The 15,175-nt window shown below is 44.3% G+C and overlaps 1 protein-coding gene across 16 annotated transcripts in view; it reads left to right on the top strand.

The window, feature by feature from the left end:
• PFKFB2 (6-phosphofructo-2-kinase/fructose-2,6-biphosphatase 2) overlaps nt 1–15,175 on the top strand; it is a 334,000-nt gene that overhangs the window by 249,928 nt on the left and 68,897 nt on the right. The window lies entirely within an intron of this gene.

Here is a 15,175-nt window from a genome sequence, read left to right as displayed (position 1 = left end):
ATACTCCCAGTGATGTTTGTAAAGCCACTCCAGTGCTAACAGGAATGTGGCACAAAGAGACTTGAGCGTATTTATTTGTAGCCAAGAGTTGTCCCTAAAATTAGTATTGGTTCAATGGGCTCTTTCCTTAGTCTTAAAAGTTAGAAATGGGGCCCAGGCAGAAAATTCAAATCAGGACCTGGTTTCCTGTGGGCATTCAGCACTGGGGCTTTGGTTCACCCCATCTCTAATAAAAAGAGAGCAGCTTTCTCTTGCCTTATTTTGATCATTCAGTAGCATATGCCTGTAAACCACAGACAGATTCTATAGTCAACCATACTAGTCACTATTCTGCACACCTGCCCACATGGCATAATATAGTACAACCAGGTATCTTGTGGCAGGGTTACATGTCGCTCTGAAAAATCTGGGACTGACTCCATTGCAGACAGAAAATTAGGCTAGTGGGATGGCAGTTCCTATGTTCTCAAGTACGGCAGGGCAGGCGTAATGTTACATCCTGAATCCTTTATTGTCTGCTCCATCATGCAGTGGGCTGGTGAAAACAGGCAGGTCAGATTCTGAATGGTTGGGGCAACAAAAGCATTACACAGACACAGCGTCACAGAATATTTTCCACCAGGGTTATTAATACAGTAATTGGTTGTGAGACTTCACAAACTGCCTTCAGCATCCTGCAGAGGATGGTGCAACATACATTTTAGAAACACTGATTTTTCCTGAAGATTGAAATTATTAATTAACAAGAGGAGGTCAGACTAGATGATCTAATGGTTTCTTCTGGCCTTAAACTCTTTTCATCTATGTAGCTATTTACAGTGAGAAAGAGCACGAGCGCCTACAGGTTAACCAAATCGGGGCCCTACTGCACCAACATATAGTAAATGACAGTCCCTGGCCCAAATAGTTCAATCTGCAAGATAAGTCGTAACAGGTAGATGAGACACTGGCATGCGACTGCTAGTAGCAAATATCTCCAAAGGCTGGTGATGGGACTCTTGATGAAGATGGCTGCGAATTACTATAGAAAATTATTTCCTGGGTGTCTGGCTGCTGGGTCTTGCCCACATGCTCAGGGTCTAGCTAGTCACCATATTTGGGGGCTGGAAGGAATTTTTCGCTAGTAGAGACCATGGGGATTTTTTTGCCTTCCTCTGCAGCATAGGGTCTGGGTCACTTGCAGGTTTAAGAGAGTGTCAGTGGTTGAATCTGTAATTTGAAGTATTTTAATTGTGATTTAAGGACTTCAGTAACTCACCCAGAGTATATGGGTCTATTACAGGAGTGGGTGGACAAGTTTCTGTGGCCTGATCATGATGGTCTCTTCTGGCCTTCTATGAGACAATCAAATAGGTTGGAGTGCTAGGTGGGGACGACAGGCTAACAACACTCATGGGAGGTGTGCAATGCCTAGAGAGTGAGGAAGTGTGATCACTACTTGGTTGCAGCTTGCTGTGTGCATCATAGAAGAGCAAAGTTATAGGTGAGTCACAATTTGCGCAAACAGGCCTTCCTCATTATGGAAATTACCTTCCTTCATATAATGAGCAGCTGATGAGAAGTAAATCTGTTCTTTTACCAGAAGTGAAACAACAAGGCATAATGTACAATATATGGGGCCTGTAATATCACCATGGGGCATTACACTGAATCTATACCCAACACTTGCTAACGATATGTAGTTGTCAGGGCCATGTTATCAACACATCCCACCTCCGATCTTCAGTGCTCTGCAGTTTTTTAAGCAATCTCCTATCAGTTTTGCAAATCAGTGAGAGTTAAAAATGAAATCCCAGCCAAAGAGGTGCTCTTGCAAAACAACCCAGATAAGTTATCATTCTGCAAAGTCTCCTGCATAACGCACCACAGCTACCCCTCCTGTCTCTATTGAGCTGCAAAGTTACAGGGCATTACAAGCCAAATGCAGCTGCATTTAGTTAACATACACTGACATATATGTGCGTTCTCTGCTTGCCAGAGTTAACTCACAATTTATGCCATAATCCAATTGGATGCCATAATCTAAAAGGGCTGGGCCAGGTCAGAACATGGATTCTGTTACCAGAAATGAGGGCAAAGGAATTCAGTTTGATATTAAGATTCCAGGCTGATAACCCATGGCTTGACTTGTAACCTTGAGTGCCTTTGATCAGGAACAGTCTGTCTTGAAACACACAATGTCCTTCATGGAGCTTGTCATTTACAGTCTAGCCTAACGACAGCTGCTTTTTCCAAGTGCCTCACTGCTAACAGAAAGGGAACTTCAAAGTGACTGTTTTTCTTTAGTACCTTTGAATCTCACTTAGAACAAAGAACAAGAAAAAAAAAGTGTTTGAGAGAAATGTCAAACATTTGCTGAGTTCCACAATGCACTCTCCTGCGCTGAGTTAGCATGTGGAACTCTCTACCATGAGACTTTATCAGGACCAGGAACATAGCTGGATTTAGAAGAGGTGTGGAGACTTGAATGGCTAGAACATCCATGTTTACAATACATTTTTGAAAAGAATGGAAGAAATCAGTCAGCCCCTGAAGAGGAGCATTTAGAAGAGAGATAGGAAAAACTTAGTTTATGAGACGGTCTTCCATACTTGCTCACTTTAGAGTTTGCTGCACCTTCCTCTGAAAAATGCCATAGGGTCCCTAATGACCATAAGTTGTCCCAAACCTTGGTTTATGTTGAATCTAAAACATGGCACCTCTGCCCTAGCACTCTGAAAAGGCATTGGCCCAGCACTGACCCAGACATTGTGAATCACCATCCTACACAGGGCCGGTGCTACCGTTTAGGCAGCCTAGGCAATCGCCTAGGGCGCCAGGATTATTCGGGGGGCGGCATTTTGCAGGGTGGCGGCAGGCGGCTCCGGTTGACCTGCCGCAGTCATTCCTGTGGAGGGTCCGTTGGTCCTCGGCTCCGGTGGAGCTGCCGCTGTCATGCCTGCGGGCGGGCGGAGGGCTGCTCGCTCGGCTCTGGTGGACCGCCCGCAGGCATGCCTGCAGCAGCTCCACCAGAGCCATGGACCAATGGACCCTCCTCAGGAATGACTGCAGCAGCTCCAGCGGAGCTGCGGGATCAGCGTGGGGGGCGGCGAAATGGCCGTGCACCTAGGGTGCGAGAAACCCTAGTGCCGATCCTGATCCTACACCACCTGGGTTTTCCTGGGTGCTCTCTCATTCAAGGGCTGACCCAGCAAAACCTACTTAATGTAAGGAAGCTGACAAGACAGTTGCAGGCTTAAACAGCAACAACATGGATATAATCATTAACCATTTGTATGGCACTACCACACAGATGTTCTGACTGAAATGGTGTTCCCCTGCTGCTAGACGCTGTACAAAGATGATAGCTTGTGCCTTAACCTCTCCTCTGACATTAAACTAGCATCATACTTTTGTCAATCACCCAAAGAATTGGTGGTGAATGTAACCCCAACACCTAGTTACACTTCGACAAATTGCTAGTGGGGCCATCTCACTTTGGGCAGCGAAGTCCTCTGTGTTACCAGCAAGGCCGAAAGGAAATGTAATCTCAGTGTCTCACAGGCACTATCTACTGCTCCATCAGGACTATACTGCCCTAGATGTGTAATTTTTTTATCCATGTGAGTTTACTAGGACTTATCACCCAACAAAATATACCACATTGGCCTCGTATTACCTTGCTCAGATCCAGCACAACTGGCTTATTAGAATCAAACATGAGACCCTGCTGCTTGCTAAGTGAGGAGTAAAGGTCTAATTTCATGTTGGTTCAGAACTGTGTTTATATGCTGGCCACTCAAAGAATCTCATGACTGGTACCTGTTTGCCATACTGGCCAAATACAAAGAAGTCCTAGAATATCCTGAGCTACAATCACAGTGGGAAATGATTATTAATCATCATAATACACTCTAGTTACACAGCGTCTTGCAGCAGAGGATCTCCAAGCTCTTTAAAGGCATTAAGTAAGACTCACAATTATCCCAGGAGGAAGGTATAATTATCCCTGTTTTACAGAGGGGTATGTTAAGGCACAAAGAGTAACTTGCCTAGGGGTGTATAATGAGCAGTACTGGGAAACCGATTCCAGGGGGTCCTGCAATTTAGGAGTGTAATTCAGCAAGGTGCTCAAAGCATGCAAAATGTCACACTGAAGTCACCTCCATTGAAGTAAATGAGACTACACAGGTGCTTAAAGTTCTACATGTGCTTCCTGAATCAGGACTTGGAATCCTAACTATTAGCAAACACTATCAATAGCATGATCTACTCCACAGCTGACATTCCCTCTCTTAAGGCAAGGGTATGGCCGTGTCTTTCTACTCGGGTACAGGGGCTGGCTTCCTTACCAGGGACTATGTCTTTTGCTGAACTCCAGGTCATTTGCAGGCTCAGTCCCTGGCCAGTGAGAGAGAAGAATTTAGTGAAATTAAAAAGTGGCCAAGGTTTGAAATAGATAATCAGTGCTCTAATTCACGTCAGAGGATGGTAGGCGTCTTTCCCTGCTGTGTGAACCTAATGACCCAGCAGGCACTTGGCTCTTAGTGTCTGGGTTGGGACGACATGGCAGATCTGAAAGTGAAGCTAGGGGAGCCTATCTATAATTTCTGCTCAGACCTGCAGTTTTCAGTTTCTGACATGCATGTATATAAAGGGGCAGAACCCCTGCTAGTATATTGTCATGGCTCCAGTGAGGTCAACGGAGCTGCAACAATTCACAACAGCTGATGAACTGCCCCAGGTTGTGATAAACTAACAGCATGTCTAAGCCAGAATATTTCAATACATACTGGAATATATGCCCCATTAAAAAGCCAGAGACATTTATCCCATGTCTCAGATTCAAAGCAAGCAGCTGTAGAGAATCCAGCTAAAACATCTTTCCCACAGGACCGATTTATTACATTGGCTAGTGTCGAGATTGAGAAATGTCTGTTTTCAAATGATTTCATTCATTTAAAAGGTTGACGTTTACTTTTCACCCTGTGGGTGGGCTGTTCTGCTCTTCAGCTTTGGGAATCAGAGATTCCCAGGCCAGACGGGACCAACAGAACATCTAGTCTGACTTCATGTATAGCACAGGGCAAAGAATTCCACTCAGTGATTTCTGCATCTATCCCATATCTTGGGGTTGAGCTACAGTATGTCCTCAGATAAAAGGTGCTATGTATCTGCAAAGTAGTAGAAGTTGTAACAGTTTCCCATTGAGATTGTGGCACATCTAGGTTGTCAAGTATCAGGGAGTAGCTATGTTAGTCTGAATCCACAAAAACAACAAGGAGTTTGGTGGCACTTTAAAGACTAACAGATTTATTTGGGCATAAGTTTCGTGGGTGTAAAACCTCACTTCTTCAGATGGCATTTCACCCTGGAGGATGCCAGCTATGCTGGGATTAAACCCAATGGATGCATCCAAAGAAGTGAGGTTTTTTACCCACGAAAGTTTATGCTGAAATAAATCTGTTAGTCTTTAAGGTGCCACCAGACTCCTTATTACAACTAGGTTGGTGATTTCAATGCATTTTTATTGATGCCAGCTGCTTTATGAGATTCCTTAAGTACTAAGAACACAAGAAAGGCCATACTGGGTCAGACCAAAGGTCCATCTAGTCAGTATCCTGTCTTCTAACAGCAGCCAATGCCAGGTGCCCAGAAGGAATGAACAGAACATGGAATCATCAAGTGATCCATCCCATCTCCCATTCCCAGCTTCTGGCAAACAGAGGCTAGGGACACCATCTCTGCCCATCCTGACTAATAGCCATTAATGCAATCTGGAACCAAGAGGGAATCAGGATTTAACTTCCTTATTAAACAATACAAAGGTATCATCTTTGATGTTATCCAATTTTAATAAACTACTTATCCTGGATTTGAGGTGGGTTGTTCAGTTGGGTGATAAATCTTGGTAAATTCACATAAGAAACAGAAACTACCTGTCTGAGGATATGTCTACACTACGGGATTATTCCGATTTTACATAAACCGGTTTTATAAAACAGATTGTATAAAGTCGAGGGCACGCGGCCACACTAAGCACATTAATTCAGTGGTGTGCGTCCATGGTCCGAGGCTAGCGTCGATTTCCGGAGCGTTGCACTGTGGGTAGCTATTCCATAGCTATCCCATAGTTCCAGCAGTCTCCCCCTCCCCTTAGAATTCTGGGTTGAGAGCCCAGTGGTTGATGGGGCAAAAATCATTGTCGTGGGTGGTTCTGGGTAAATGTCGTCAGTCATTCCTTTCTCTGGGAAAGCAACGGCAAACAATCATTTCGCGCCCTTTTCCCCTGGATTGCCCTGGCAGACGCCATAGCATGGCAACTGTGGAGCCCGTTCAGCTTTTTTTTTTTTTACAGTCACTGTATGTGTACTGGATGCCGCAGACAGAGGCGATACTCCAGCGCTACACAGCAGCATTCATTTGCTTTTGTATGATAGCAGAGATGGCTACCAGTTGTTCTGTACCGTGTACTGCTAGTGTAATTTGGCAATGAGATGACGGTTATCTGTCCTTCTGTGCTGTCTGCTGCTATCATGGGTGCCCCTGGCTGAGATCGGCCATGGGCGCAAAAGCAAAACTGGGAATGACTTCTCTAGTCAATCCCTTCTTTATGGTTTCTAACTATAGTCAGTCCTGCCTAGAATATGGGGCAAATGTACTAGAGAAGCAGTGTATCAGAGAGTACAGCTGCTCTGTGTCAGATCCTGCAAAAATGATGAGCTACATGCCATTCACGGGGGGGGTGCCCCTGCAACAACCTCACCCGTTGCTTCCCTTCTCCCCCAACCTTCCTGGGCTACCGTGGCAGTGTCCCCCCCATCTGTGTTATGAAGTAATAAAGAATGCAGGAATAAGAAACACGGAGTTTTTAGTGACATAAAATGAGGGGGAGGCAGCCTCCCGGTGCTATGATAGTCCAGGCAGGACATTAAGCAGTGTGGTGGAGAGGAGCTCAGCATCACACTGCTATGATAGTCCAGGCAGTACAGAATCTTTTCTTTTCATATGAAAGGGAGGGGGAAGATTGAAGCTCAGCCCCCAGTTCCTATGATGAAGACAGTCACCAGCCGTTCTGTACCATCTACTGGGAATGACCGGGAGTCATTCCTATTTTTACCCAGGCGCCCCTGGCTGACCTCACCTGAGGCAAGCCAGGAGCACTCACGGGCTGATGGTGTTGACAGATATCATTCATATTGTACCATCTGCCACTAGGGAGGGAAGAGAAGCAGATACTTCTCTTCACTGCTGCAGCATCGCGTCTACCAGCAGCATTCAGTAGACCTAGGGTGACATTGAAAGAAGTCAAGAAACGATTTCTTTCTCTTCTCTTTCACGTGGGGGGAGAGGGAGTAAATTGACTAGCTATTCCCTGAACCACGCTGGACAATGTGTTTGATCCTACAGGCAATGGGAGCTCAGACAAGAATGCAAATACTTTTCAGAGACTGCTGGGCACTGTGGGATAGCTGGAGTCCTCAGTACCCCCTCCCTCTCTCCATGAGAGTCCATTTGATTCTTTGGCTTTCCGTTATGCTTGTCAGGCAGCACTGTGTAGCCTGGAGATTTTTTTCAAATGCTTTGGCATTTCGTCTTTTCTAATGGAGCTCTGGTAGAACAGATTTGTTTCCCCATACAGTGATCAGATTCAGTATCTCCCGTACGGTCCATGCTGGAGCTTTTTTTGGATTTGGGACTGCATTGCCACCTGTGCTGATCAGAGCTCCACGCTGGGCAAACAGGAAATGAAAATCAAAATTTCGCGGGGCTTTTCCTGTTTACCTGGTCACTGCATCTGAGTTCAGACTGCTGTCCAGAGTGGTCACAGTGGTGCACTGTGGGATACCACCCGGAGGCCAATACTGTCGATTTGCAGCCACACTAACCCTAATCCGATATGGTAATACCGATTTTAGCGCTACTCCTCTCGTCGGAGAGGAGTACAGAAACTGATTTAAAGAGCCTTTTATATCGATATAAAGGGCCTCGTAGTGTGGACGGGTACAGCGTTAAATCGGTTTAACGCTGTTAAAATAGGTTTAAACGCATAATATAGACCAGACCTGAGCCAATATAGTCCTGATGGGACAGTACACAATCCCTGCAAGGCATTAAAATCAAAACAACCTTTATTCTAATTCGTAGGGAGAACCTTGCTGGCCTCCGTGAGATGTTCATACTTTGCCCAAGTATATTAAAGCTGTTGGGGTTACATTCACCATTTCTTTGGGTGATCCTTCATTACATTCTCCCTTCACGCGGTAACCTGGCCAAATTCCAACTCTGGCTCTGATCATAGTTTTGTCCTTAAGACACAAAACCAGGAATAAGGAGACATTCCTGATTTCTATTCCTGCCACTGCTATCCATTTCATGAGTGTACCTGAGCAAGTCAATTAACCTCTCTGTGACTCAGTTTCCCCATTGATAAAAAGGGGCTAATACTTACCTACCTCACAGAGGTGTTATGAAGCTACTTTCAGAATGTCTGGGAAGGGTTTTGAGATCTCTAAAGGTTCTGTAGAAATGTGAAGTATTGTTCTTATTAGTAGGAAACAGTATCCCTTTTTACTTTCTGTCCTAAGCTGTGGTGCAGTGTTGCTGCATTTCAACACAGAGGTGGTTGCATTTCAGTAATAATAGAGGTGATTCCTGTAGCTTCTAGAAACATTAGTTTGTAAAACACTTTTAGACAGGAATGTCATCTCATTATCTAATCTAATCTGTAATACATAGATAGATATAAAAATATCTCTATGATAGTGTGTAGTTTTTCATACCAGTGGCGCTTTATCCTTTATAACCCTGCAATTTATTTCCTCCTATGGCATCAAACAAGGTTTGAATTAATATTTGATCGGACTATTCTAGTTAAAAATAATTAATTTATGAACTTAGTTAATGAGACTGTCCCAGATAGGTAAATATATAGGTTAGAAGAGTGAAGGCAAATTCATTCTATATATCTAAGGATTATGAGTTGCATAAGGGATATAAAAAAAACTGTTTTGGCTCCCAGCAACTCATCCTGCCAGTGTTTATGGAACAGTTACATCAATAAATGTAAGTGAAAGAATGTCATGACGGATGCTAAATTTCCCAGCCCCTACAGTAAACATCATTGAAAGAATATCTGTTGCTTTGTGTGTAAACTGTCTTTTGACCAGCAGGTTTAAACTAGTCTGGGGCACAAACAGCAGCAAAAGAAGTTTCCACCCAGTTATGAACTCTTTGCACCATATACTTTGAAGTGCAAATGGTTATCTTAAATGAAAAGGAAGCAAGTTAACCGAGAGAGAGGAGAAGAAATTTCAAGATGGTGCAGACTGCGTTTGTCAGTCTGTATTAACACACAGTTATGCTCTGAAATGTGACTCTCTCGAGATGATATTGGGTGGCTCCATCTGTATTGACTCCCCATGTGTCCAGGCAAATTTCCTCACTTTACAAGTCCGAAGATGTTATCTGCTCCCTCCCCACCTGGGATCTGAAAAATCAAGATTGGTCCCGCCTGTCTCTTATGTTATCACCAGTCATAGAGATCCTGCAGGCAGAATTTAGCTGGCATCTTTGGTGATGGAAATATAAGGCAGAATAGAATCCAGCTCTCTATCCCAGAGCTGTGTCCACCTTGATGGGTTGATCACACAAGGGCACTTACCAGGATGGTTCTTTTCGTTTGCCTTTTAAATCCCAGTAAATAAGGGAAATCTGGCAGGTTTAATGTTTTATCATCAGCATGGTGTTCCCTTGGCTACCAGTGGGCTGGGAGAGATCTCATATCCAAAGGTTACACTATTGGGCTGATGCTTCAGTGGCGCCACACCCATTTACACAAGCTGTGGATTTGGCCCAATGGATGTAAACCAGAAAGGGCACCTAAAATTAGACACAGCCCGATAGTGCTTTGCTCCGCCCTCTGGTGACACACAGCAGCAGATTTGTGGGAGAGCGCTGATGGGCTCCAGCAGAAACATTGTCGATACCTCCCCCATGGAGTGAACACACTCGGCATTTCTCCCACATCCTTCCTCCCAGGGTGTCAAATCATTTACTAATATTAATTAGTTCCATCCTACACCAGGTAACCAATAACATATGCCCTTTACTGATGGCCATGCTAAGGTGCACAGAGGTGCTGTGGCTAGATGAAGATTACACAGTGCATGAGTGAAAGAGCAGAAGCTTTAGGTCAGGAATCCCAGGCCCCAGCTCTAACTTATTAAGGAAAAAAGAATTCTCACAGCTCTAAGAGGGGCTCAGAAGATACACACCTCAACTTCCCCTCTTTAATCACTCTGGGCCTAATTCACCACTGCCTTGCACCTTTTCTAGACATTTGCACCTGTGCAAAGAGGACGTAAAAAACCCTTCCACTCAGAAAGGTAGCATCTTACTGCAGCGGTGAAAATGATCGCACAAGGGGCAGGACAATGGAGATTCAGGCCTTGAGCGTTATGCTTCTCCCACTTTGTACTAAAAGAGGCTGACCTGAACTTTTTTCTGGTTAGTCCAGTTCTTATGCAGACTTCCTCCAGCACTGTAAAACAGTTGAATATTGTTTGGGGTTCTGTATAGGAGTGTGTACTCATCCATGACTCGTATGTCATGTATCTTAAAAAGAGTGTTGTTTTATTAGACATATTTTAAGACAGATATGTAGGCAGCTTTAACCTAAAGGCAATTTGATCTTGTTTATCTAAGCAAAAAGGTGGAGTCTGCCAGTATTGCTCAAAGAGCTTTTGTGTCAAACAAAACCTTTGCTTGGTTATCAGCATGATTTTGAAACAGAGGCACCATTCCAAAATGATCTTGGATAAAGGAAAGATCTTAGGTGGAAAATGTTCAGTCTAATCTAACTCCCGGGGGATATTATGGCATCATATCTGTCATGCAGTGTGGCGAAGTAGCAGTTAAGTTTCCAGAGAGAGATTGCACGTCCAAAGTTTACACTACTATGCTGACACTTGAGTGCAGAGATACCCATTTACAACAGATGTGGATCCGGCCCATGGGATGTAAACTGAAAGTGAACTGCATAAAGTAAAAGCATGACAGCTTAACACCAACATAAGGGGTGCCCCAGCTTCTCCTCCGCACTAACTCTAGCTGTCTGTGCTGTCAACAGTCTAAATTAGATCCCGATTCTTATCATGGGGGGGTGGCTGTGGGTGTTCTGTACATCCAGCCTGACAGCAGCTGCTACCTCTATCCTTCAAACAAAGTAGGGCAACTTGGAGGCCAGTTTATTTTATAGAGTCACTAGCAACCAAATTATTTATCTTCACAAGTCGTCCTATTCCAACTGTGCCAGTGCTTCCAGAGCTGGGGCATTGGAACAACAGTCACATATTCTTGCATGGTGCCACCTGGAGTTAAGCCCTCACATGTAATCTGTGTTGATAAGTGAATTCTTCTTTAGCAGGGAGGGTAGAGCTGAGCCACTCCGGTGATGTTACTTCAGCAGCCAGGAAGGGCTCCCCAGGACCAATCTGCCTCCTCTACTTCTAGTTTGATCCAGTGTGACTCCTCCAGAACAGAATACGTGGCTTCTGACCAGCATGACTGGGTGTGATCTGTTCCTAGGAGAGGCACGAGGAGGACGGGTGTGGGGTGGGACTGATGTGAATACAGGGTTTAGAAAAACAGACCACATCCTCCCTTGATCCCTGCTCACGATGAGCCCAGAGGCATGTCCCCAAGCCAAGATCACCAGGCAGTTTAGGAGGTTGCATTGTGGGTCTCTAATACAAATAACTTGTCACATGACCCACTTGTAGTAGGAAAATGGAATCCAAGAACTAAACTCAGCCTGTACTGGTGCAGGGACTGAGAAAGGGATGGGCCAGTTTAGTAGCTTAAAGCAGTCTTAATTTGTGCCCAGTTGCCCAAGTCCCCTACAGGCCTTGTAACCGCTGGAGAATAGCTGTCCCAGCCCTACCACTTAGAATCCATGCCTGCCTCCAATATGCATCTGACACAGAGGGCTACAGCAGGAGGCTCTGTGACTGCTTTGCAGCCCCTGTGGACCAGCATATCACAAGGCAACAGCAATGTGGACCCCTAGACTTGCTAGGCCTGGAATGGGCCCGTAGTAGGTCTGACTCCAGGATCAATATTCAGTAGCAGGATTTTCCCACTGGCAAAAGAGCTTTAGGAAAATTCACAGGCTCCTCCAGTGGGATCCAGTGTGTCTGTAAGATATTTCATACTGGGCAAACCAGAAGGGTTTCTAGCTAGGCACTGTTCAGTATAACTCACCTGCTTCATTTCCTCTCAATGGTGTGTGGGTTTGGATTAATGCTGACCAGCCCACAGCTAATTAAGATAATAGCTTACCTGCAAACAAACTACTGCTTATGAAAACAAAGTTTATCAAGCATCTTTCTCTGACATTGTTTGGATTCTTTCCAAGGGGTGGAACTTTTCATTTATTCATATTGTTTTGTTTGCTTTCTTTTTCTGCTCTATTTTGTGAAGGTTTTAAAGGGGTAGGGAGCTGGACCTGTTGATGAGGTTTGCAGGAAAAACACTTTTAAAAGAAAGATGGTCCCAATTCAAAATCCTAGCTCCTAACACCCCCCTCCAACACACACACACAATTTGGAGTGATTAGAAATCTTGCTCTGAATATTGTAGCCTGCACCCTTCTCTATGTTTTTAAAACACCATGGCCTAGCTGTTTACCAATATTTAAGCATGTTCCAACCAGCAGTGCTTGGTCTGTGACTTAAGACCCTAAGTATCATTTGAAGTAACATCATTTGCAAAACTGACAATGCCTACATACTTTTGAAAAATCTGGGCCTATTTGCATAATATTGACCTTAAAAGGAATGTTGATTGCTTAATTTCACTGCCAGGTTAGCTGTCTTATCTCTGGCCTGTGACTTTCGGTAAATATTGCAAGCAGTTGAAGTAGGTAGTGGTAGGGTGCATGACTTTTAGCTGTTAAATTTCCTGCTGGGAATAGGACACTTGATTTATTCACCTAACTGAACCTTAAAAATGCAAAAACTTGAGAACAAGACTTCCTGTGAGCAAATTGTAATGTGCAGAAAGATACTTGTTTGCTGCTGGGTGGTGTGTCCACAAAACACCACCTTTACTGATGAGGAATGTTGGTCATTTGGGGTCCACTTTTACTTTTGTCAGAAGAAAGGAGACATTTTAACTGACCCCCATGGCACCAATGCCAGGACTCCCACTGGACAAATTTTTGCAAAAGTGGTCATGGATTGTGAGTACCCAACTCTGCCTGATTTTTCAGAGGTGAAGCCAATAAGACATGGAGCAGCTCGCTCCCTTTGAAAATCAGGACCAATGTTTTAAAGGAGAAAATGTTCAAAAGGGGCCATACAATTTAATTCCTTTTCAACAATAGCAGCATGGGCAAAGCAAATGGTAAAATGAGATGAGATACTCTTGCTATCTGTATCTTTTTGGTTCTTCTAGTTCAATACTTATAATAAATTCATTAATTACACTTGCAGACTGAGGCATAAACTCATACAAGAAAGTATGATTGGCAGAGTAGAGGTTGGTGATGGAAGGCTAGCTACAAAAACAGAGCCTGGGTGGCAGAACAAACAGACTCAGATGAAGTTTTAGGAGGGCAGAGCTGTGGACAAAAAGGTTGCAGAGAAAAGCAGAGTTGTTTGAGGGAGCAGAGCACCATAGGAGCAAAAATGTCTGCAGCACTCACAGAACAAAGCATCTGTGGGTGGCTGAAAAGACACAGGAAATGATATGCACATTGAAGACAAGGAGGTGGTATCCGGTATAAAAGGTGCATGCAGGCCTCCTTCCAGCCATCATCATCTTTAACATTGCATTTCTGGCACTAGTAAGGTCACTCATCAGTTACTATGGGAGATGCAATTTTCCCTCAGATGAATGTGGCTGCCTAAGGCTATGGGAAGAGCTTCTCAAGCTTACAAGTGTTCACATTAGGGCAGCGGAAGATCCCAGGAAGCCTAAGGGGATCAGTGTGACAGGTACAGCTTATGACTTTCAGCTCTGAGAGGAAATGTGTATTAGCCTCAGGGGCTTGAAGAATAGTCTGACACCTGTTTACCATGCTCTCCCTGTACCACATTTCTTGAGGGAGGGGAGGATGGCAAGGGAAAGCCAGAAGTAGAGTACATTTATTAAATCCCCCTTTTACATCTGGGAGGTGGAGTCTCAAATTTCCATAACTTGAACGCCATGATAGAAGGATGCTTTTTATGTAATAAAGTTGAAACCTCCATTGATGGTATCAGCTTCACTGAGCCTGTAAATCTGAAGCAATTTTTTTATTGCTGCTACAATCATTTCTGTTTAGTTCTTTTACAGTGAGTTGCAATGTTCTGTACAAAAAGCCAGGCAACAGCAATTGGAAGAGGTTACAATAATAGAGGCAAGCCCGAGGAACATACAGGCACTAGCTAGATACTGTGAGATCAGAGAGAACCCTTCAGGGAAAGAGAACAAACTAACTCAAGGCTGACAAGGGGAGAAAAATCTTCCCCTGGTGACATCATTAAAATGTGGAATAGTTTTCCAAGGAATTGGTTGGCACTAATGACTTATAGAGTGGAAGAGAACTCCTGGGTTAAAGTCCAGCACCCTCCTATTGCAGGCAACCTCCTCAGACAGTCCAGGGTGGTCCTCCTAAATAAAAGTGTACAGAATCATGTTCAATCCTGAATTGGTAAGGGGAGCGGGCAGGGCCCACCAGCTTTTTAAAGGGTCTCATCTCTATGCCACAGTACCTGGATCTTACTATTCTAATAATGTGGGTGATGCATGACTGCCGTCATGGCTCAAAAGTTAAGAGTTAAAATGGTAATGCACTGTAACACCAGAGAATTTAGTTTAGTTGTGTAGAATAAGTGATGAGTAACTGAAGAAGAGCTGGGGGAGGGGGAAATCTGCAGCTGCCTTTTTGTTGAAGTTTCACCTCCACTTTCTAGGAGCAAGAAACTTAAAGGAGATGTGGCATAGCATCCCGCCACTGGCCAGCCACCTCACAGGAGAATGTGGGTTCTGACAGGTCCCCTACCTGTGCTCCTGTCAGTACCTCGAGTCATTTTGGAGTGGCAGACATTGCTCTCGGCTCAGCTGTGACATTGTAACACGTTTCCTCTCTCCAGCACAAAGGTCATCTGAGTGTAACACAAACACACGGTTCTGATCGTATAAAAGGTTC

The sequence above is a fragment of the Gopherus flavomarginatus genome, chromosome 5 (assembly GCF_025201925.1).
Source record: "Gopherus flavomarginatus isolate rGopFla2 chromosome 5, rGopFla2.mat.asm, whole genome shotgun sequence".
NCBI lineage: Eukaryota > Metazoa > Chordata > Testudines > Testudinidae > Gopherus > Gopherus flavomarginatus.
Note: the sequence above shows the minus strand (reverse complement) of the source record. Positions and strands in the feature narration are given on the sequence as shown.